This window comes from Lathyrus oleraceus, chromosome 1, assembly GCF_024323335.1.
Source record: "Lathyrus oleraceus cultivar Zhongwan6 chromosome 1, CAAS_Psat_ZW6_1.0, whole genome shotgun sequence".
Lineage (NCBI taxonomy): Eukaryota > Viridiplantae > Streptophyta > Magnoliopsida > Fabales > Fabaceae > Lathyrus > Lathyrus oleraceus.
The window spans coordinates 57,309,004-57,334,866 of NC_066579.1; the positions used below are offsets into that span (position 1 = coordinate 57,309,004).

A 25,863-nucleotide genomic window follows, 5' to 3' on the forward strand; every position below is an offset into this window, starting at 1 on the left:
TGCAAAATTTTGTTAAAAGAATATTATATTATATGAATGTTATTATTCTTCAATTGATTGTGAATTGTTCACTCTGCTTTATTTTCTAGAATGATCAATTAAGTTAAACTAATTCAGTTGGTGGGTGAGCTGTAGAATATTACCTTGATAAAGTGAATCTAAAATGTTGCCTTTATTTTCTTAGATAATTGTGTAGGCAAAGTTGGTTCCCTTGCTTTATGTTTATAATTCATCCTTTATTCCCCTTCGTTGGTAACTCTCATTGAGATGTATTTAAAATCACATTCTAAAAATCAATACCACTAAGCTTGAAACGTGAATGTCTGCAAAGTTTTATAAGTTTAACTTATGACACTAATATTTTTAATCTTATATATTTATACTATGTGTATTACTCTTAATCAATAGGTTATGCGGCACTTATCAAAATTCATCAAAATTCATTTGCATAAGTCCATTATGGTCAAGTATTTAGTCCTTGGTTATTGCTTTCATAAATTCTCATTTGTATCATTGCCATACAACAGCATTTCATTATATTGAAAGTCAAAGGTCAAAGCTTGGACTTTTTGTTTGACTTTCATTACCAAGTTCATTTGCATTACATTTTATTTATCCTTTAAGTGAGGAATGAGGTAAAAGTCAATAAGGTTGACTTTTTTCTTTGGCTTTTATTTCATTTTTTGTGTGTTCTAATTTCATCTCATCTTGAGTTTTGTTTCTAATAATTGATTAAATTTGGATATAGTTGGTCTTCTATTCTTATCATTTAAGACCTTTGTTTTGTGCTAAGAATAATGAACAGTGATATTTTGCAAATTAAATAATTGGAACACTCATTTGGAATTTTCATTTTTGGATTCAAGTTAGTGTACTCAGTACACGTTTTGTTTTATTACACATATATTACACTACCTATATCCTTTAACACAAAAGTATATATAGTATTTTATAAAAGGTAAAAATTTACAAAGTAAAGTTTTTGTTTACACTTTATTTTAAATAATCAAACACAATTTCACAAAAAAAAATGTAGAAAAGAAGGAAACTTTTTCAGCAGGCCAGTCTTCACAAGGATTCAGCCCCTTCATGCCCATCATCATCATCTCATTATATCCACCTCATGTCATCTCTTGGCATCTTCATGTACCTCGTCAACACTTGCAAGAAAGAGCATCAAACCACACATTAACCCATACATGGACATGGCAAAATGGTAAGAGAATCAACCATGGAAAATTCGAATGTGAGTCTAATCCATACCACACGTACAAAAGTGCATATACACATGCATCCTTTCAAATGAGCAATAATTCAAATAAAAATTTGAAAATAAAATTGGAATTTTGTACTAAAATAACTCAGTTTTTGAAAATAATTCTCAAAATAACTCTGATTTCAAAAAACATCTTAAACTATCCTATTTTTAGGAGGAGACATCAATCCAACTGGCACCTCCTCTTAAACTTAGAGAGGAGACGTCAATTGGATTGACTAGGGCACATGGTGCAGCCAATTCAATTGGCGCCCATGTGTATAGGTTAAAGGGAGGCGCCAATTGGATTGACACCTTAGTGTATTTTGTAAAAAAAATTCAAAAATAGTCTACGTGATACATAATTTTGAAATTGGAGCAATTCATATTAATATAAATTCCCGTTTATTCAAAAAAGACTAATGTTGATGACCGGGATCACCTAACCGACCTTCGGTCCCACATCTCCTAACTACCCGAACTCGTGGCCCTAATCCACGTTGATGATTCACCACAGATGTTTGAGCATCTGAGGGGCCGGGAACATCACTACCAACTGCAAGAGATGGTCTGTTGAGATAGTCTGTTGAGATAGTCAGACAAATCAGCGTAGTCTTGAGTATGCATCGAAGGTGTACCGCCATAGCTGAGTTCATGACCCATGCCAGAGTAGTTGGGTTGTGTTTGACTTGTTAGTGGGCGACCAGGACGGTTGAAGGGAGACATTAGTGTGAATGATGCGTCGATGAAAGGTTGGAAAGATTTTTGTGGTGTTTGGTAGAGATAGGGTTGTTGAAGGTTTCATTTTTGAGATGTTTAGGCTTTTTGGCTATGGTAGGAGGATGGACGGTTGGTGTTAAATGATCGTTGAGTGTTCTGGATAAGGAGGCTTTGTTAGGGTGATGTGTTGGGTGCAAAGCGATGTTGGGTCTCTGGTTGATGATATATTTGTTAGTGGTGGTACGAGATATGCTATTGGTATTGTGGTTGGGTGTATGGCATATTAGGGTTGTATGTTTGTGTCTTTATGGAAAGTTTGACGGATAGTGGGTTGTGTGTAGCAGGTCTGACAATGTTATTGGGGGTTAGATGTTGAGGCGTCTGGTGTGTAAGTTTGTTGGCGTGGGTCATATAGGTAGATATCATCGGCGATAAACTCAAAACCAACTGATCTGTACCAAGCCATATAAGTACGGCTTGGTTTTTCTTCATTTGGCATCACTGCGTCAGTTAAGACATGGTCATCTGACTTACGATCAAGAGAAATGAAAATTTCTTGCATTTGAAAAAATGAATTCAGTCCTGCATAGGATCTGGTATTATGTCAAAGATCACATATCTAAATCCATTGTTTTAGAACATCCAATGCAAGTTTTTCCCGCTAAAGGTACGGGATGATAAAGATGTTGAATACATGTTTGTTAGTCACAAACATTCTTGCAGCAATTGTATTGAGTCGTATATTACTCTTCAACCAAGTATACCATCTCAGCAATCTCAAATAACTCATAAGGATGAACCTGATGAATTTGATTCACAATACTCAGATGACGTCGACCCAGAAGCAGAAGCAGAAGTCAACGTCGTTGATGAAGAAAAAGAAGAGACCGAGACACAGGTCGATCATATGTTGAACAACAACATTGAAGATGATGATCAACCAACGCCAGTACCTCCAAGTCATGTCTACAATCCGCCTCAACATATGACAAACATGGATCTGCATGACGATGATGTTGGTGTAAGCCCTAGAGGCCAATATTTTTGGTACTTGTATCGAATTATTTATTAATAATAAAAGGCATTTTCTTTATTATGGTTGATTAATAAAGTCCCTAGAATAGATAGTCCGTTTAATGTATTAAGTGTGACTTAATCATGAGAACACATTAAACATAAGGGCACTGTTCTTAAAGTATCCGTAGTCGAGCTTTAATGTGAAGTGGGATAACATTAAAGCATTAAGACTATTATGTTTGTAGACTGATGATCACATCTCATGGATCATGGATAAAGAGTTATCAAGTCTTAAACATAAGTATGAATATTAGGAGTAATATTTATACCGGATTGACCCGCTATGAGAATACTATATAGAAAGTTATGCAAAGTGTCATAAGTTATTCTCATGGTGATAATAATGTATACCACTCTTCGACCTGAAACCACTATGGATCCTAGATGTAGAGTTGAGTGCTTTATTACTGATCCAACGTTATCCGTAACTGGATGACCATAAAGACAGTTGATGGGTACTCCACGAAGCATGCTGAGGGACATGAGTGTCCTAGATGGAATTTGCCAATCCTGCGTAACAGGATAAATGTCTATGGGCCCAATATTGAACTGGACAAGGGTGACACGGTCTATACCTTGTGTTCAATATAGACATAAGGGCAAAGGGGTAATTATACACATAATTATTATCACAGGAGGTTTTGTCAGATCACATGACATTTTCGTGACTTGGGTAGCAGTGATGTGTTGCTAGATACCGCTCACTGTTTATTATGTTAAATGTGTGATTTAATATAATTGCCAACGTCGCGAAAACCTATAGGGTCACACACAAAGGACGGATTGATGAGAGATAGAATAATTAAGGAACATCGTAAGGTACGGTGTACTTAAGCAGAATACGAAATATGGTAAGGTACCAAATACTTAAGTGATTTTGGCATATTATGAGATATAGGCCAAAATGCACTTAAACGGGCTTTTTGGCTTGAAGCCCACACAAGTGGTTCTATAAATAGAGCTCTTGTGCAGAAGCTTTGTATGGGAATACAACACAACTGAAGAGTTGGAATTTCGTATCTCTCTTTCTCTCACTCAAAGCCTTCATTCACAAACAGCTAGCACTGCGATTGAAGGAATCCGTTCGTGTGGACTGAGTAGAGACGTTGTCATCGTTCAACGATAGTGAACGCCCCGTGGATCTGTATCAAAGGTTTTGATCATTATCAGAGATCTGCACCAAAGGTTTGAATCGCCACAAGAGGTAACGATTCTATCACTGATCATGCCCATTCGTAAGGATCACTAAATGGAGAAATTTTTAAATTCCGCTGCGCCTTGGATGGAAATTCTCCAACAGTGGTATCAGAGCCACTTACGAAACCATGAATCTGATATCTGTTTTTGTTATGTAATAATATGATTAAAACAGAATGAATCATAAATTAAATTGAGATCGATCAAGTTACATATATGTGATATATGTAACCCTAATGCAAAATACATTATATATGATATAATGTTCTTGTTTCGTTCATTCAAAAACCTCGATGATTGTTTTCCTTTGAGCGATCAATGGTCGTTTGCTTCTTGATCCGACATTAGTATGGTGAAGCAATGACGTGTTGATCAATCATACTGAATTAACAATCGAGACGTGTTTGACGGTCTGAAATTGGTGCATTAGGGTTAGTGACGGCACAAGGGTTGTGTTGTCAGAGAGTTATGCGATTGGGGTTTGAACGCACAAGAGTTGTGCTTCCTAAACACTTTTTGGAACAGTGTTAACCGGTTAACGCGTTTGGTTAACCGGTTAACGGAATGCGAAATAAAAAATTTTGAGATTTTTTTTTTAACAGTGTTAACCGGTTAACGCATATGGTTAACCGGTTAACGCAAGGCGGAAAACAGTTTTCCAAGATATTTTCAAACAGTGTTAACCGGTTAACGCATTTGGTTAACCGGTTAACGCAAGGCAGAAAACAATTTTTTTTTCTTCAGATTTCAAAACAGTGTTAACCGGTTAACGCATATGGTTAACCGGTTAACGCAAGGAAATTTTCGCCCATTCGGCTAACTCAGTGCTTTAAAAGTGTCAAGTGTTGATACGAAAAGCGACATCGATTTTAAATGAATTGTTCATTAAAATGTGATGATCGGTCGTCGAAATTTAATTTGATTAATTAAAGGAATTAATTATAATAATAATAAAGTGTTTATTATTGTCTTGTGGTGATCAGTTATGGCCTTAGTTTTCCTTTGTTTTGTTTTGGGTTTTTAAAATACGATCTGCGTGTCGTGCCTCTCTCTTAATCTCCCAAATGTAACTTCTTTTCTCATCTCACTCCCTCGTATGTAAAACGAGTTTCTTTCATGTAATATAATGATATGAAGAAAGCAAAGAAGTCAGTGCCAAAGGAGGACAACCTTGAAGATCTTGCTTGGAGAAGCTTAGATCGTTGTAGGTTAGCTTAGGTTCTCTCATTGGCTTGGGAGAACAATTGCGCTAGGGGCCATAACTGTTTCATTATGTATGTATGTATGTTGATGCATGTGAATGTATGTTGATGCATGTGAGAGGCGGTTTATATGATAAACAAGCCGGTGAGATCAAAAAAAAAAATTGCAATTCCCTCAAAACTAAATATTAAGTTTTAAGCTTTCCAAGTTTTAACACTCATCAAGACTAGTATCGAATAATGTAGGTTTCGCCTACGCGAGGTGCATGTTCTATATTAGTAAGGTGCGATGGGATAATTGTAATATCCAACTGTTAAAACAATGGGTCAAACTTAACTAAACAAATTATAATAAGATTATATATATGTTTAGAAGCAAGAGTTGGGAATAATCCATATGATGGATTGGAATAAGGAGTTATTCACCCAACTGAAATTTTCGAGAGTTGTATGAGATACAATTGGAAGGAGTTCCTACCTAAAATAACCTAGTTTTATGTAATCCGCCTACGCGGACTTAGAACGAAGTGAAATATGGATCTCGACCCACTAGAAAATCTTCCAACGGGATTTTTCGAATCAAATGATGAGGGTCATTTGTTTTGAATAAAATAGTGGGAGCATGTTTAATTAAAGGCCTAATTAAATATGTCAATGATACTTATATTTTCATTAATCCTTGTGTAGATTACCATGACAACAAACACCTCTAACAACATATTGCGATCAAATCCTGAGAAAGAAAAATTGTCTGGGACAAATTTTCTAGATTGGTACCGAGACATGAGGACTGTCCTCAAACATGATAAAGGGAAAGGCAAGGAAGTTGCCAAACCCAAACCCACTAGTGCTGCCTTGAAGCCTAGTGGAAGCATAGAAAAGGAAGGCACCTGCTTCCATTGCGGTAAGACCGCACACTGGAAGAGGAACTGCCCAAAGTACCTGGAAGATAGGAAGAAAGGAGTAGAGACTCCAACTTCAAGTATTTTTGTTATTGAAATTAATTTATCTACTTCTGCATCATGGGTATTAGATACTGGATGCGGTTCTCACATTTGTACAAATGTGCATGGACTGAAAAGGAGTAGAGTTTTGGCAAAAGGTGAAGTCGACCTACGAGTTGGCAATGGAGCAAAGGTTGCTGCCTTAGCCGTAGGAACTTATGAATTGACTTTACCTAGTGGTTTAATAATTCAGTTAGAGAACTGTTATTATGTACCAGCAATTAGCAGGAATATTATTTCCGTTTCTTGTTTGGACAAGTTCGGTTTTTCATTCATAATAAAGAACAATTGTTGTTCAATTTATTTGAATGATATATTCTATGCTACTGCTCAAATGAACAATGGATTATATGTCCTTGATCTTGAAGTGCCAATTTATAATATTAATACTAAAAGGATGAAACCTAATGAGTTAAATCCAACTTACCTTTGGCATTGTCGATTAGGCCACATAAATGAGAAACACATTTCCAAACTCCATAAAGATGGATTGTTGGACTCTTTTGATTATGAATCATATGAGACATGCAGATCTTGTTTAATTGGAAAGATGACAAAATCTCCATTCACAGGAAAAGGTGAAAGAGCTAATGATCTTTTGGCCCTCATACATACTGATGTATGTGGACCACTGAACATACCAGCCAGAGGAGGTTTTTAGTACTTCATCATATTCACTGATGATTTCAGTAGATATGGTTATGTGTATTTAATGAAACACAAATCAGAGTCCTTTGAAAAGTTCAAGGAATTCAAGAATGAAGTACAAAACCAACTGGGTAAGAATATTAAAACTCTTCGATCAGATCGAGGTGGTGAGTATTTAAGCCTAGAGTTTGATGATCATCTGAAAGAGTGTGGGATCCTATCCCAACTCACTCCTCCTGGAACACCCCAATGGAATGGTGTGTCTGAGAGAAGAAATCGAACCCTGTTGGACATGGTCCGATCCATGATGAGTCAAGCCGATCTTCCAAACTCCTTTTGGGGACATGCGTTGTTGACCGCAGCTTACACACTTAACCGTGTTCCATCCAAAAAGATTGATAAGACACCATATGAGATATGGAGTGGTGAGAAACCACATATGTCTTACATGAAGATTTGGGGTTGCGAAGTTTATGTGAAACGACAAATTTCAACTAAGCTTGAGCCCAAATCTGACAAATGCTTATTTGTGGGATATCCTAAAGAAACAAGAGGATATTACTTCTACAATCCTTCTGAGGGCAAAGTGTTTGTCGCTCGAACTGGAGTTTTCCTAGAAAAGGATTTTATTTCCAAAGGAACCAGTGGGAGGAAAGTAGAGCTTGAAGAAATTCAAGAATCACAAAGCATCGATACACCTATGGAGGAATTAGAGCAGGAAACACAAATGGTTGTGGAAGAGCAACCTGCTCAAGTAGAACAAGACCAGCGTAGGTCAGGCAGGATACGTCACCTACCTGAGAGATATGGATATCTCATAACAGATCAAGGTGATGTATTACTCATGGATCAAGATGAGCTTGTGACCTACCAAGAGGCCATAACTGGTCCCGAGTCTGAGAAGTGGCTAGAGGCCATGAAATCCGAAATAGATTCCATGTACACGAACCAAGTTTGGAACTTGGTAGAGCCTCCTGTAGGAGTTAATCCTATAGGATGCAAGTGGGTCTTCAAAAAGAAGACTGACATGGATGGTAAGGTACATACCTATAAAGCAAGACTGGTTGCAAAAGGATATAAACAAATTCATGGGGTTGACTATGATGAAACCTTTTCACCAGTTGCAATGCTTAAATCTGTTTGGATTTTACTTGCTATCGCTGCATATCATGATTATGAAATATGGCAGATGGATGTCAAAACTGCTTTCCTTAATGGGAATCTTCTTGAGGATGTATACATGACACAGCCTGAAGGATTTGACATACCAGAAGAAGCCCATAAGATATGTAAGCTACAAAGATCAATCTATGGATTGAAGCAAGCTTCCAGAAGCTGGAATCTTCGTTTTGATGAAACGGTAAAACAATATGGATTCATCAAGAACGAAGATGAGCCTTGTGTCTACAAGAAGGTTAGTGGGAGCATGATCGTGTTCCTAGTGTTATATGTAGATGACATATTACTCATTGGAAACGATGTCCCTACCCTGCAACAAGTAAAGACTTGGTTGGGGAAATGCTTTTCTATGAAGGACCTAGGTGAAGCAGCCTATATATTAGGAATCAGAATCTATAGAGATAGATCACAAAAACTGCTTGGCCTAAGTCAGAGTACATACATAGACAAAGTGCTGAGACGCTTTAATATGCATGATTCCAAGAAAGGATTCATACCTATGCAACATGGCCTGTGTCTATCAAAAACACAATCCCCTTCAACTAAAGAAGAAAGGGAACGCATGAATAAGATTCCATATGCATCTGCAATAGGATCTATCATGTATGCCATGTTATGTACTCGACCAGATGTCTCGTATGCTTTAAGTGCAACGAGTAGGTACCAATCTGATCCTGGTGATGCCCATTGGGTAGCTGTTAAGAATATCCTTAAGTACTTGAGAAGGACTAAGGAATCATTCTTGATATATGGAGGTCAGGAAGAGTTGGCTGTAATTGGTTACACTGATGCTAGCTTCCAGACAGATAAGGATGACTTTAGATCGCAATCTGGTTATGTGTTTTGCTTGAACGGTGGCGCTGTGAGCTGGAAAAGTTTGAAGCAAGATACAGTTGCTGACTCTACGACCGAGGCCGAGTATATTGCTGCCTCAAGTGCAGCAAAGGAAGCTGTTTGGATCAGGAAGTTCATTAGTGAACTTGGCATAGTCCCTAGCGTTGTGGATCCCATTGGTCTCTACTGTGATAACAATGGTGCTATCGCACAAGCTAAGGAGCCTAGATCTCACCAACGAGCCAAACACATACTTAGACGTTGTGTGAAAATATGTAAAGTACCTACACTTGACAATATAGCTGACCCACTAACAAAGCCTCTTGCGCAGCAGAAGCATGATGGCCATACTAGATCAATGGGCATACGGGGTATGTCTGATTGGCTCTAGTGCTAGTGGGAGATTGTTGGTGTAAGCCCTAGAGGCCAATATTTTTGGTACTTGTATCGAATTATTTATTAATAATAAAAGGCATTTTCTTTATTATGGTTGATTAATAAAGTCCCTAGAATAGATAGTCCGTTTAATGTATTAAGTGTGACTTAATCATGAGAACACATTAAACATAAGGGCATTGTTCTTAAAGTATCCGTAGTCGAGCTTTAATGTGAAGTGGGATAACATTAAAGCATTAAGACTATTATGTTTGTAGACTGATGATCACATCTCATGGATCATGGATAAAGAGTTATCAAGTCTTAAACATAGGTATGAATATTAGGAGTAATATTTATACCGGATTGACCCGCTATGAGAATACTATATAGAAAGTTATGCAAAGTGTCATAAGTTATTCTCATGGTGATAATAGTGTATACCACTCTTCGACCTGAAACCACTATGGATCCTAGATGTAGAGTTGAGTGCTTTATTACTGATCCAACGTTATCCGTAACTTGATGACCATAAAGACAGTTGATGGGTACTCCACGAAGCATGCTGAGGGACATGAGTGTCCTAGATGGAATTTGCCAATCCTGCGTAACAGGATAAATGTCTATGCTCCCAATATTGAACTGGACAAGGGTGACATGGTCTATACCTTGTGTTCAATATAGACATAAGGGCAAAGGGGTAATTATACACATAATTATTATCACAGGAGGTTTTGTCAAATCACATGACATTTTCGTGACTTGGGTAGCAGTGATGTGTTGCTAGATACCGCTCACTGTTTATTATGTTAAATGTGTGATTTAATATAATTGTCAACGTCGCGAAAACCTATAGGGTCACACACAAAGGACGGATTGATGAGAGATAGAATAATTAAGGAACATCGTAAGGTACGGTGTACTTAAGCAGAATACGAAATATGGTAAGGTACCAAATACTTAAGTGATTTTGGCATATTATGAGATATAGGCCAAAATGCACTTAAGTGGGCTTTTTGGCTTGAAGCCCACACAAGTGGTTCTATAAATAGAGCTCTTGTGCAGAAGCTTTGTATGGGAATACAACACAACTGAAGAGTTGGAATTTCGTATCTCTCTTTCTCTCACTCAAAGCCTTCATTCACAAACAGCTAGCACTGCGATTGAAGGAATCCGTTCGTGTGGACTGAGTAGAGACGTTGTCATCGTTCAACGTTCGTGATCGCCCCGTGGATCTGTATCAAAGGTTTTGATCATTATCAGAGATCTGCACCAAAGGTTTGAATCGCCACAAGAGGTAACGATTCTATCACTGATCATGCCTATTCGTAAGGATCACTAAATGGAGAAATTTTTAAATTCCGCTGCGCCTTGGATGGCAATTATCCAACAGATGAAACATTCAATAGTGTTTTTTATAACCCGTATCCACGATCAGAAGGCGAGTTAAAGGTGGGAGACATGTTCTGTATTCCTTGCTCCCATGTCATTGCAGCATGCGTACATACTCTCCAAGACGCTTACCACAATCTATCTAATGTTTACAAGGCCATTACCGTCATGATTGTCTATAACAAAAGCTTCTCGGTGCTACCAATGGAGGAATACTGGCCTCCATATGAAGGTGACATAGTTTGGCACAACGCCGAGATGCGTAGAAAGAAAAAGGACGGCCAAACATCACACGTATCAGAACAGAAATGGATACGACATATAAAATGATAAGGCTATGTAGTATATGTCGTCAACTAGGATACAATAAGAACAACAGTCCCAATCGAGGAGCATCATCTGAGTCATAATCTTTTTGTAACATTGGATTTTTGTAACCTTCAATTTTTATATATCATTAAGTTTTTGTTACAACAAGGTTCACAACAAACATCACTACAACATAAGCAAACTGAAAATAAAATATTTCTAACTGATTACAACAATCAAAGTGATGCCAACTCGTCCAAACATCATTTCCCTAGCATCCTTATCAGTTTTCATTCGCACCCAACCAAATATACTGTCGAGTCTCTCAATACTTCTAATTTTTCCCCTTCTGGATTTTTCCATCTAACCAACGAAACAACTCCCTCTTCAGTTGATCGAAAGTAGTGATGTTCCAAAAGAGCATCAACATCTGAGGTTTGTCTCTCGAATAAATCACATTTCCATAGCGGCGACGAACACCAAACATGTTTGCAAAATGATGAAATGAGATGTGGAAAAATGATTCACACAACACATCTATTTATAATAAAAAATATTGCACTTTGCACTAAGGCGCTAGACCAATTGGCGCCTCCTCTCAAAAGTAACACATGGGTGTCAATAGAATTGGTTGCACCATGTGCCCCAGCCAATCCAATTGACGCCTCCTCTCTAAGTTTAAGAGGAGGCGTTAATTGGATTTGCGCATCCTCTTAAAAGTGGGGTAGTTTAGGAATTTTTTTGAAATCAGGGTTATTTTGCGATTTTTTTTTAAAATTAGGGATATTTGGGTATAAAATTCACATAATTGAATATCGTACACAAAAGTGTTAGTGCGTGAGACATTTTTAGTAAGGAGAGAAATAAAGATTAAGGAAATAAGGATTGTATTACTGAATTGAATAATATTAAAATTGAATTGCAAAGTGTCTATTTATATACAAATAAGTGACTTGACTATTAATATCTCAACAAGAAGAAATAGAAAACACGTGATTATGCCAAACCATATCATCCTCATCAACAGTAACACCATACATAGCCTGAAGGAGAATAGCGATCCAAAACGCAGCGGAAATTAAAATTTTCTCCTTTAGTGATCCTTACGAATGGGCATGATCAGTGATAGAATCGTTACCTCTTTTGGCGATTGAAATCTTTGGTGCAGATCTAAGGAGTGATCACGAACGTTGAATGGTGACAACGCCTCTACTCAGTCCACACGAATAGATTCCTTCAATCTCAATGCTAGTTGCTACGAATGAAGGTTTTGAGTGTGTGAGAGAGAGAGAGAAACAAAATTTCAACTGCGCAAATGCTTTTGCACAAGGTTTCTATTTATAGAACCACTTGTATGGGCTGCAAGCTAAAAAACCCACTTAAGTTTATGTGGCCCATATCTTATAATATGCCAAAATCACTTAAGCGTGTGGTACCTTACCATATTTCATATTCTACTGAAGTACACAGTACCTTACGATGTTCTATAATTCACTTAAGTGCATCGTACCTTACAGTGTTCCTTATTTACTCTTTCTCTCATCAATCCGTCCTTTTGTGTGTGACCCTGTAGGTTTTCGCGATATTAGCAATTATATTTAAATCACGTATTTAACATAATAAACAGTAAGCGGTATCTAGCAACACATCACTGCTACCCAAGACATGAAAATGTCATGTGATCTGATAAATCCTTTTATGATAAGTGTATACTTACCCTTTTGCCCCTATGTTTATATTGAACACAAGGCATAGACTGTGTCATCCCTGTCTAGTTCAATATTGGGCCCGTAGACATTTATCATGTTACGCAGGATGGGAAAATCCCATCAAGATCACTCATGTCCCCCAGCATGCTTCGTGGAGTACCCATCAACTGTCTTTATGGTCATCCAGTTACGGACAATATTTGATCAGCAATAAAGCACTCGACTCTACATCTAGGGTCCATAGTGGTTTCGGGTTGAAGGGTGGTATACACCACTATCACCATGAGAATAACTTATGACACTTTGCATAACATTCTATATGATACTCTCATAGCAGGTCAATCTAGTATAAATATTACTCATAATATTCATACCTATGTTTAAGACTTGATAACTCCTTATACATGATCCATGAAATGTGATCATCAGTATATATACATAATAGTCTTAATGCTTTAATGTTATCCCACTTCACAACAAATCTCGACTGTGGATACTTTAAGAATAATGTCCTTATGTTTAATGGGATCTCATGATTAAGTCACTTTTGATACATTAAAAGGATTATCTATTCTAGGAACTTTATTTAACAAACATAATAAAGAAAGAGTCTTTTATTATTAATAAATAATTCGATACAAGTATCAAAAGTGTTGGTCTCTAGGGCTTACACCAACATAGCCATCATACATAACAATTTTGGGGGACCATACAAATCAAAATAGTCATGTCCAATTCACAACGAATTCATACGCCACTCTAAAAATATCCCCCAATTTCAATTTCAGGGAGACACTAACAATATTTTACAAATTTCTCACTCCATTCACATGTACCTCATGATGCTTGTCGTGGCTATATATAAAATATAGTCTGTCGGATACTTGACTGCAAGTGCACAGTCTAGTCGCTTTAGTTTTAAAAGATATCGATCCCACAGGGACCTATGGTCAAACTAGTGCTACTAACGTCACTATGTTTAGCTAAGGGAATAGATTGGTAGAAGTTCGGGGGTAATATAGTAAATCTAAAGGAAATTTTCGATTTTAATAAAGAATTAATGGAAGGAATAAGTATGCAGCGCATTAATTGTCAGGGATTCGATAAGTTACCGGTGAATAGTTTGAATGCCAAATATCTCTCAGTAGAAAATGTTTATTTAAAAGACTTTATCTCACACTCTCGTGGTTGTTGATTCGGCCTATAACTTTAAGTCAGAATGTACGCTCTCGCTGTCCCATTTGAAGTCAAAATTACTTTTTGAAAATAAATAAGTTCTAATTGTTTTTAAAGTTCTCTCGCTGTTTTTAAACCCAATGCCTAATTTTTACTATCCAGCTCGAGCCTCACGCTCTCGTGATTGTTGGTTCTCACCTTAGTTAATTTCCCACTCTCATGGCAAAATCGTGTTAAACAGCTTTTCACGCTTTTGTGATAAAGTTAATTAAATTTAGATTAAAAACTTCAACCTAAAAGGTTATTTGAGAAAAATGGTTTTCACCGGTTATTATTAAATCCCATCAAATAAAGTTGCTACATACCGATACCGGTAGTTTAGCCGGACATATTAAATAAAGCAGATACACGGCATACACAGATCAACATTGTGGCAAACATGCTTATAACAATAAATGGGCAATAAAAATAATAATTCAATAAAAACCTGAGATCGAAGTACAGAGTATAGCGATTCTTGGAGCACTTGAGCAGTCCTCCACAAGTCGGTAGGCTTTGCTTCTTCAATACAGATTACTACTTAAAATTAAATAAAGTGTAGTAGTTCCCTAGTGTAGGAAACTAATACTATGGCTAACTGGAAAACTAACTGGAAAAGGGAAAATATAAAAAGAATGGCGAATACAATAAGGCAACGGAAACAAGGTTGTTGAAAAGAAAGAAAAAATGCTGAATGCTAGAAAGCTGAAAATTAAATTGCAGAGCGTAAATGTCAAAGTAGGCGTCCTCAATTTTTCCCAATTGAGTCCTTTATATAGTGTCCATTAGGTCTTGGTAGTTGAGAAAATCAAGGAACACTTGGTCTTGAGAGAGGAATCCGTGGGAAAAGTTTGTTGGAGGAAATTTAGGCACGTTTGGGTGCCTGTTGCTGACTGCTTCAAAGCGTAGTTTGGGGTCGTGTGACGCTCGTCATGGGCCTGTGACGGTCGTCACAGTCTGGGTCGTGACGAGCGTCATGAATGTGTGGCGATCGTCACATCAGCAAAATCTACATAATCTGTTTTTCTGGTTTTTTGTGCTTTTTCACTTGTTTCTTCTTCTTTTTCTTCCTTTTCTTCATTTTGCTCTTTAGTGCTTGGAGATTCAAATACCTGCAAAAACAACACGAATACTTACGCAATAATCGGGATATTAATCGAGATGTTATGATTTTAGGGTGTAAATTAAGGCAATTATCTGATGTGTTTTCGCGTTATCAAACTCCCCTAAACTTGAATCTTTGCTTGTCCTCAAGCAACCACAATTTGAAAGATAAAGTTAAACGCGAATACATTACCCGTTCGTACGTGGTTGTCAGGTGGATTAGTAGGATGTCCGATATTGAGTAAAACACCAAAGATATTGTGACGACACGGGCTTTCAGCTTCATCATAGATCTCTCCTTTACACAAGCCAGTTTGAATCATGCTATTATAGCTCGGCCTAGTGTCTCTGTTTCTATTTCATCCGGTTTCATTCTAGCGCAATCACATTAAGCCCTTTGCCTCCACATGCACTTAGTGAAGTAGCCGGTTAGTGACTTTGATCCTTTTCTTAGCACGGGGGTCTGGTACACTAGTGTGGTACCCCTTTATATATATATATCCCTTTTTGAAGGTTGTGGGGGATCGAACCGTAGTTCGCCCTACCGAGTCCAGTACCAGGTACCTCTGGACCAACCAACTGGGGTCTTTATTCCTTCTTTTTGCACAACTTTGCAACCTTTTGTATGGTTCTTTTATCAATTTCTTGATAGAAACAGTATGAAGGAGTTTCTTAATTTGTAGGCATCAAACACTTATATTCATCGGCTCTCCACGTGGTTTGCGCTTGAGACGGTGCTGACTGCTAGTATAAACTACTAGGGGTTAATCTAGAATGGAGACTTAGGGTGTCGGTATAATGGTTATTCAAACTGATCTCGTAGAAATAAGGGGTCTAGGGTGTCAGGATGATATCAATCTTGTTAGATCTTTCTCAGTTTTCCTAACAGAATCTCCACAAAACAACCTATATACTCGTAGGGTGTGCATTAAATCTTTAAGAAAAAAATTTATTATGCCGAAATATGTAAAAATGATTGAAGAGGACAAGCAAAAAACTTTGTATTTGTATTGGCTGAAAATATTAGCAATAGAAACAAGTAGAGGAATGATAAGGATTTCCTCCCACATTTAAACAATGCATTATCCTCAATGCGAGAGTATATAGAAGTAAAAAGGAAAAGAAACAAAAATCACTACTCATCACTACGCAGCTGGCTTCTTCATGCTCTGGCTCTTGCTCTTGCGCGCTCACCTCGTCCTCGCTGGGTAGGATCCAGTCCTACGTGCTGAGTGTATTCCTGGATGGCATCTACGCGATAAGTCAAGGCACTCATCTGATCTGAAAGTTCCGCCATCCCCTAATCATGCCAGTTGGCATAATCGTGTTGATCCCGCTGCATTTGCTGGATCACTTGCATCATTTCCGTTTGGTGGTCTTCCATTAGTTGGTTGTGTTGCAACATCTCGGCGTAGATGTTTTCCATGGAGGCGGGTCTTCGTTCGCTTCTTCGTTGTCCTTGGGAGGAGGTCTCTACAGCGTGCTCTTGAGATGGTTGAGGCATGCCTCTGTCAAGCTCTTCTTCGACTTCATCTGTACCATTACCAGGATTTCCATCATTCGGCTCGAGGGCCTCCAGATCAAAATTCCAATTTGTCATTTCTCTTGGATCTGTGCGGTTCCTGTTGGGCATGATGATGCTCCGTACCGTCTTGTTTCTGACAACAGGATGATACTTCCCATCATCTCTTGCTTTGATTAGGTGTGAGGCACGACAGTAGTCGATGTCGAGGAATTCTGCTTCCAGGGCTGGTAAGTTGGCTAGCCTATCTCCCAGGTTCAAGCCTAATGCTAGGGAGGTGATAATTCCCCCACAACAAAACGCATGGCTGCCTCTCATGCAAGCAGCCTGGATGTTGGCTAGTAGGAAGGGAGTAACGTTGAACGCTATTTGGGCAAACACACAGTGGAGAAGGAAAAGTTCCTTGGAGTTTACCTTGTGGTTGCTGACTCTTCCAAAAACTGTGTGCCACAGAACTCAGTGAAAGTATCTGATGGCTGGGTTGTGGATATATGTTGCGTTAAGTGTGTCCCAGCTTGTTGCGTTCATGTTGGTGAGGTTGTGCCAGACTTGGAATGCTATCTCTGACCATCCTTCTGGGATGCTGCAGTGGATTCCTTCTCCAGGTCGGAAACCAAGCATTCTCGCAATCTGGTTTTGATTAAGGGAATACTCGGTGCCGAACATTCTAAATATGACCACACCGGTGAGATATTGTTAAGTTCCAGGGGGAGTGATGTATGAGTAGGAACTTAGAAATTCCAGGGTCAGCACTTCGTAGGTTGGTTGCGGTGTGGTACAGAGCTGTGTCAAGTTGGAGGCAGCTAGCATCCATTCCACACCCTCCAAAAGTCCTAACTCCCTCAGGCACTCATGATCCACATACCTCGTGGCTTGAACGGAGCGTTGGCAGAACTTGAGGTAGTTGCTTCTTTGGCGCTCGTCGGCTTCTCCATCACGGAATGTGACGGTTGATAGGTCGGGAGTGCCTCTTTCTTGACGGGTCATTTGATGAGTTGGATGAAAGTTTTGGTGTTGGTGGGTGGGGTGGAAGGTTTGTGAGTTACGCACTCGAAGAAACTAGTGAAGAATTTGATAGATGATGATCAGAATGTAAGAGAGTGATAATTGGTGAGGAAAACGGGAGAAAGAGCGCCTGCATTTATAGGCAAGCTCTCTGGAATTCGTGACGGTCGTCACGCGCAACGGATGCGTAACGATCATCTGCAACGGTCATATGCTCGTAACGGTCACTTTCATGTGTGTGACGATCGTTCCAGATTCGTGACGGTCGTCACGTCTGTGAGGCGAGCGTCACCCTATAGTGACGGTCGTCACGCGCTGAATTTTAAAAATTTCTAACACAGGTTGCAGCAGAATTTGATGACAGCATAAATAATGGCTAAGCAACTTTTATTTAACAGCATAAATGCAGAAATGAATAAATAGATGAAATAAGCGTAATTAAATAAATAGCAATTGAATTAATAAATTCGAAATTAAATGTAACATGGGAAAAATGTAGCGATAACATAGCAAATGAAAAAAATTAAACAAAAGTAATGCAATGAATAAAAGCGCTCCCTCCCCACACAAAACAAAGCAGTGTCCTCATTGCTTAGTGCGAGTAGGAGAAATCAGTGGTCAGATGTTTCAGCCACGTTTTTGTCCCAATGCAGCAACAACTTCATTCAGATAATGAAACTGCTCAACGGCTATATCCATCAGACCTAGGACATCAAAGCGTATGAGCTTTATCTCTTCTTTCACAATGGTGATGTCAGCTTGGAATGTATTCAGACGGGTGATGATCATGGCATGATTATCAGCACAAGATGGATGAACCGGTTCAACAATGTTATAATAGTTAGGAGGTGTTTCCGGGTCAGATTCTTCCGTATGGATAGGGTCATTAACACACTCATATTTGGGCGGTGTAGCGGGAGGTGAAAGTGGGTCGATAGGGTGTTCCTCTAAGTCATAGAGCCAGTTGTCTCGGTTGTGAACACTCGTTTTCTCATGGTTAGGCAAGGTGAATAGACGAACCACTTCGTTATTGATTAGATAATCAAAGGTATGAGTCCCAAGGTTTCCGATGATTCTGCAGTTAAAGCAAAAGCCGATATCCATGGGTCGGATGTTTCCAAAAGGTACAAGCTCATAAAGTGGGCGTATAAGTCCTATGGCGTCTGCTATCATGGTAACTAGGCCACCTATGATTAATGGGGCACAATTATTCTTAGCAAGATGGACAAATCTTTCCATCATGAATGATACTATATTGACGTGTCGACCTTGATCGACACACAGTAGGATGAAGAGTTCATCGCGGGACACTAAGGTGTTATTTTCTTCCTTACCAAATAAGGTGTGGGCTAGTATTTTATGAAAATATCGGATAGCAGGGTTATGGATCATTTGTGAGTGCATCTCATTCGGGTTTGGGTTGGATTCTCCGGATATGCAACCCCAGAAGTCATCGAGATCAATGTCATCGATAAGGTCCTCCTGGCGGGTAGTAAAGACGAAAGGGCCGCTAGGGAATCCTAAGAGGTCAGCAAGGTCTCGACGGGTGTAGGTGAAATCCATGCTAAATAACCTAAAGGATATTAACCCTTTTTTTAGTCCGTAACCATGCTCAGGGATGTATACAAGGGAACTCAGGAATTCTAAGGTTAGTTCACGGTACGTGACAAACCGTCTCTTAATGGCTGCGTTCTCCCACCCAAGCTGGTTAAACATATATAGGATGCTATCTCGGATGCCTAATTTATCCATGGTCGGTCCATCATAATATATGGTCAATGCCATATCCTTTCGGGCTAGATAATCATACCGCCTGCGTTGAACTCTGCCTCTGAAAACTGTCTATGGTTGTTGCATGATGAAAGTAATTAACTAACTAGTTAGTAATTTTCCTGTTTGTCAGTATCCAATATGTCTAAGTTAGTTATTAGAAACAAAAAGAGTGACTGCAAAGAATCAAGAAGGGGGAGCAAGCAAAATAAATAAGAAAATTAAAGAAGGAAAATAACGAAAAGAAAAAAGGAGGTGGGTTGTCTCCCACTAAGCACTTTGTTTAATGTCGCAAGTTCGACAGTAGTGTCGCGTTGTACTAGGTTTGGGGTTGAGCGGGCAGCTCTATGAGTCTGAGACTGTTCGAATAGTCTCTGTTTTCTATATTATGATAATGCTTTAAGCGCTGCCCGTTTACTATGAAAGGGTCACTATTTCTACCTTTTATTTCTATCGCACCACTAGTGAGAACCTTGGTGATCTCGAAAGGACCAGACCACCGAGATTTGAGTTTTCCTGTAAAGAGTTTTAGTCTTGAATTAAATAGCAGCACTACGTCGCCGACTTTAAACTCCTTCCTAGAGATGCGTTTGTCATGCCATCTTTTGGTTCGTTCTTTGTAGATCTTGGCATTCTCGTAAGCGTCCAATCTCAGCTCTCCTAATTCGTGGATGTCCAGAATCCGTTTCTCTCCTGCGGAAGAGTAGTTGATGTTAAGGGTTTTAATTGCCCAATACGCTTTGTGTTCCAGTTCTACAGGGAGGTGGCAAGATTTACCATAGACTAGTTTGAAGGGTGTGGTTCCTATCGGGGTTTTGTAAGCCGTCTAGTAGGCCCACAAAGCTTCGTTTAGCTTGGATGACCAGTCCTTTCTGGATATTCCTACGGTCTTCTCAAGAATTTTTTTTATTTCTCGATTCGAGACTTCGAATTGCCCGCTAGTTTGTGGATGATACGGTGTTGCCACGCGGTGTCGGACTCCGTACTTCAGAAGGAGTTTTCCAAATATATTCGATATGAAGTGGGAGCCACCGTCACTAACTACTAGTTTCGGCACACCGAATCTGGGAAAGATAATATTTTTGAATAGCTTGATTACTACTCGTGTGTCATTTGTTGGAGAGGCTACAACCTCGATCCATTTCGAGACATAGTCGACAACAACGAGTATGTATTTATTACCAAAAGAAGCTGGAAATGGTCCCATGAAGTCAATCCCCCATACGTCAAAGACTTCGAATTCTAAGATTCCTGTTTGTGGCATTTCATCGTGTCTTGAGATGTTGCTAGTGCGTTGGCACCGATCGCATTTTATAACCGTGTTATGGACGTCTTTCCATAGAGTAGGCCAAATTAGGCCGGATTGCAGGATCTTAGTGCAGGTCTTTGAGGTACTTGCATGCCCTCCATAGGGGGCGGAATGGCAATTTGAGACTATATCTTCGATTTCATCCTCAGGAACACATCGACAGAAAATACCGTCGGTCCCTCTTTTGAAAAGAAGGGGTTCATCCCAGTAATACTGTTTTAGGTCACGAAAGAACTTCTTCTTTTGTTGATAAGATAGGTTCGGTGGAAGTGCTCTGACGGCTAGGTAGTTGACGAAGTCAGCGTACCATGGCAGAGTTGCGTTCACGTGTACTTCTTCCACAAATTCTTCTATTTCTGTATCGCTTAATGTCAGTTCAGACATATCACTTTCCATTTGGGCGATGAGTTGTTCGTAAGGGAAATCGTCATTAATTGGGATTTGTTCAGGCTTGTTCCCTTCGATACGAGATAAGTGGTCTGCTACTACGTTCTCAGTACCTTTCTTATCTTTTATTTCTAAATCAAATTCTTGTAAGAGCAGGATCCATCTTAAAAGTCTTGGTTTGGCATCCTTCTTACTTAACAAATATCTAATAGCGGCGTGGTCGGTATAGATGATAATCTTTACCCCTACCAGGTAGGAACGGAATTTGTCCAATGCGAACACGACAGCTAGAAGTTCTTTTTCGGTGGTGGCGTAGTTCATTTGGGCAGGATCAAGTGTTCTACTCGCATAGTAAATAGCATGAAGCTTCTTATCCTTCCTTTGTCCTAGTATTGCGCCCACTGCGTAATTACTCGCATCGCACATGATTTCAAATGGTAATCTCCAGTCAGGTGGTTGCATTATGGGTGCGGTGATTAAAGATGTTTTCAGTTGGTTGAACGCTGTTAAGCATTTTTCATCAAATATGATGTCAGCGTCTTTCATTAATAATCCTGTAAGTGGCTTGGTTATTTTTGAGAAATCTTTAATAAAACGTCGGTAGAAACCGGCGTGTCCTAGAAAGCTTCTTATCTCTCGAACAGTTTTCGGAGGTTGAAGGTTCTCTATAATTTCGATTTTAGCTTTGTCCACTTCAATTCCTCTGTCAGATACCACATGACCTAATACAATTCCTTGTTGAACCATAAAATGGCATTTCTCCCAGTTTAGAACGAGGTTTACTTTTACGCATCTTTCGAGTACCATTTCGAGGTTAGATAGACATCCTTCAAAACTCTGACCACAAACAGAAAAATCGTCCATAAAGACTTCCATGATGTCATCTATAAAATCTGCGAAGATTGCCATCATGCATCTTTGAAATGTTGCGGGAGCGTTACATAGACCAAATGGCATTCGTCGGTAGGCGAATGTACCATAAGGGCATGTGAATGTAGTCTTTTCTTGGTCATTAGGATGGATTGGGATTTGAAAGAATCCTAAATAACCGTCTAGATAGAAGAAGTGGGAATGCTTAGCCAGTCGTTCAAGCATTTGATCTATGAAAGGTAGAGGGAAATGATCTTTACGAGTGGCTTTATTCAGTTTTCTATAGTCAATGCACATTCTACTTCCGGTCACAACTCTTTGTGCTATGGATTCGCCCTTCTCATTCTTAACAACTGTAACACCTCCTTTATTGGGTACTACATGAACGGGGCTAACCCATTGACTATCTGAGATTGGGTATATGATTCCAGCGTCTAGAAGTTTCTTTACTTCATCTTTGATTACGGTACTTAGGATTGGATTGATCCTTCTCTGGTGCTCTCTAGAGGTTTTGCAGTCTTCCTCCAGCATAATACGATGCATACAAATCGAAGGACTTATTCCTTTTAGATCGGCGATGTTATATCCTAACGTTGTTGGATACTTCCTTAGGACATCTAGTAATTTCTCGGTTTCCATCTGTCCTAAGTCGGCGTTGACTATTACTGGTCTTTTCAGTTCAGTGTCTAGGAATTCGTATCTTAGGTTCTTTGGTAGTGTTTTTAATTCGAAGTCAGGTTTCTTTAGGCATGGCATGTGGTCGGGTGTAAGTGCTAAGCATTCGCTTAGACTTTCGTTTTGGTATGGTTCATGCCAATCATTGTCTTCAAGGATTGGAGGGATTTGGGTTTTCATTATTTTAGAGTACGTGGTTTCTTCCATCTCCATCTCTCTCACGCATTCGTCTATCACATCAAGCAGATAACAGGCGTCGTTTATAGCTGGCGCTTGTAAGAATTGGGTTAAGATGAATTCAACCTTTTCCTCTCCAACTTCGAATGCCAGCTTACCTCTCTTTACGTCTATTATGGGTCCGGCGGTAGCCAAGAATGGCCTTCCTAGAATGATAGGTGTACTGGCATCTTCTTTAATGTCCATGATTATGAAATCGGTAGGAATGTAAAATTGACCTACACGAACTGGGACATTCTCTAATATACCGACAAGATATTTGATTGAGCGGTCAGCTAATTGAACAGACATCTTTGTCGGTCTTAATTCTCCCATACTGAGCCTTCTACAAATGGTTAGGGGCATTACGCTAATGTTGGCTCCTAGATCGCATAGAGCTTTGTCTATGACGAATTTTCCTATGACACAGGGTATGGAGAAACTACTCAGGTCTTTTAGTTTGGGAGGCATATTATTCTGGATTATGGCGCTACACTCGGTAGTAAGTGTAACTGTTTCGTCATCCTCAATCTTTTTCTTATTGGATAGGATTTCCTTAAGAAATTTGGCATATGAGGGCATTTGTGTGATGGCTTCTGTAAAGGGTATCGTAATGTTTAATTGCTTCAGAAGCTCAACAAATTTCCTAAGTTGATTCGCAGTTATAGAACTTTTGAGTCTTTGAGGATATGGAATGGGTGGTTTATAAGGAGGTGGAGGCACATAAGGTTTCTCTTTCTCTTCGGCCTCCTGGGTATTATCTTCTATTTCCTTTGGTTCATTCACCTGCTCAGTTGAGGTTTTATCCGGTTTCTGGTACATGGCAGGGTTTTGGAGTCTCGGATCTACGGGTACATCTACTTCTTTTTCACTCCTCAGTATAACGACATTTGCATGTCCGTTCGGATTAGGTTGCAGCTGTCCAGGAAATGTTCCAACTGGAGCGGCTATAGACGCTTGATGTTGAGCCACTTGTGAAATATGTGTTTCAAGCATTTTATTGTGGGTGGCTAAGGCGTCTACTTTATTCGCTAGTTGTTTGAGTTGCTCGCTAGTATGTATGTTTTGGTTCAAGAAGTCCTTGTTTGTTTGAGCTTGAGTAGCTATGAAGCTTTCCATCATCAACTCGAGATTTGACTTCCTAGGCATGTTAGAAGCATTATTAGCTGGTTTTTGATATCCAGGCGGAACAGCCGGTGCTTGGCTAGGTGCATAAAGGGCATTGTTATTCTTATATGAGAAATTAGGATGGTTTTTCCAACCAGGGTTGTAAGTATTTGAATAGGGATTTCCTTGTGTGTAGTTCACTTGATCTGTTGGGACTCCTGCTAATATTTGACATACTTGTGCAGTGTGTCCAGGGTTTCCACATAACTCACAGTTTGGAGTTACAGTAGCCACGGTGGTTGCAGGTGGTATGGTCAAGTTATCTAATTTTTGGGCAAAGGCATCTACCTTTGCATGAACATGGTCGAGGCTGCTGATTTCGTACATTCCACCCTCAGTCTGGGACTTTTCCACTGGAGTTCGTTCACCTCCCCATTGGCAATGGTTTTGGGCCATGTTTTCAATGAGTTGATAGGCTTTGATGTATGGCTTATCCATAAGTGCACCGTCCGCGGCAGCGTCTATTGTAAGTCTTGTGTTATACAGAAGCCCGTTATAAAACGTGTGAATGATCACCCAGTCTTCTAGACCGTGATGTGGATATATCCTCATCATGTCCTTGTATCTCTCCCACGCTTCGTAGAGAGATTCCACATCTTTTTGCCTGAATCCGTTGATTTGAGCTCTCAGCATAGCAGTTTTGCTCGGCGGAAAGTATCAGGATAAGAAGACGTTCTTCAGTTCCTCCCATGTTGTAACGGAGTTGGAGGGCAAGGATTGCAACCAAGCCCAAACTCTGTCTCTTAGTGAGAAGGGAAAAAGGCACAGTCTTATCGCGTCTTGAGATACACCATTCGCTTTTACAGTATCTGCGTACTGCACAAACTTGGTCAGGTGTTCATTAGGATCTTCTGTTGGATTTCCAGCAAATTGATGTTGTTGGACGGCTGATAAGAGTGAGGGTTTCAGCTCGAAATCGTTTCGATTAATAGCTGGAGCAGCAATGCTGTTGTGAGGTTCTTGTTGAGATGGGGTAGCGTAGAATTTAAGAGGACGATTCTGTAGTACTTCGTCAGCCATGTTTGGTTTTTCTTCTGATTTAAGAGGGAATGAGATATCGGGGATACCGTAATTTTGTTGATATTCGTGTATTCGGCGTCTCACGTATAGGAAACGCTCTAATTCGGGGATTGGTGGTGCTAAGTTATCGCCATGTGAGCGAGTACTTGGCATACAATCAGGGAAAGAAAAAGGAGAGAAGATTAGTTTTGTTTATACCTTAGTCTATACCGTACAACGAAAGAATTGCACTATTCGACTAAAACATGTCCCCAGTAACGGCGCCAAAAACTTGATGCTTGTCGTGGCTATATATAAAATATAGTCTGTCGGGTACTTGACTGCAAGTGCACAGTCTAGTTGCTTTAGTTTTAAAAGATATTGATCCCACGGGGACCTATGGTCAAACTAGTGCTACTAACGTCACTATGTTTAGCTAAGGGAATAGATTGGTAGAAGTTCGGGGGTAATATAGTAAATCTAAGGGAAATTTTCGGTTTTAATAAAGAATTAATGGAAGGAATCAGTATGCAGCGCATTAATCGTCAGGGATTCGATAAGTTACCGGTGAATAGTTTGAATGCCAAATATCTCTCAGTAGAAAATGTTTATTTAAAAGACTTTATCTCACACTCTCGTGGTTGTTGATTCGGCCTATAACTTTAAGTCAAAATGTACGCTCTCGCGGTCCCGTTTGAAGTCAAAATTACTTTTTGAAAATAA

At 39.3% G+C, this 25,863-nt stretch overlaps 1 non-coding gene across 1 annotated transcript; it reads left to right on the plus strand.

Annotated features, from left to right (window-relative positions):
- Positions 1-24,667: 24,667 nt before the first annotated feature.
- LOC127116218 (small nucleolar RNA R71) lies at positions 24,668-24,774 on the plus strand. The gene has a single exon (XR_007801188.1). It is a non-coding gene; the product is annotated as a small nucleolar RNA R71 (small nucleolar RNA).
- The last annotated feature ends 1,089 nt before the right edge of the window (positions 24,775-25,863 follow it).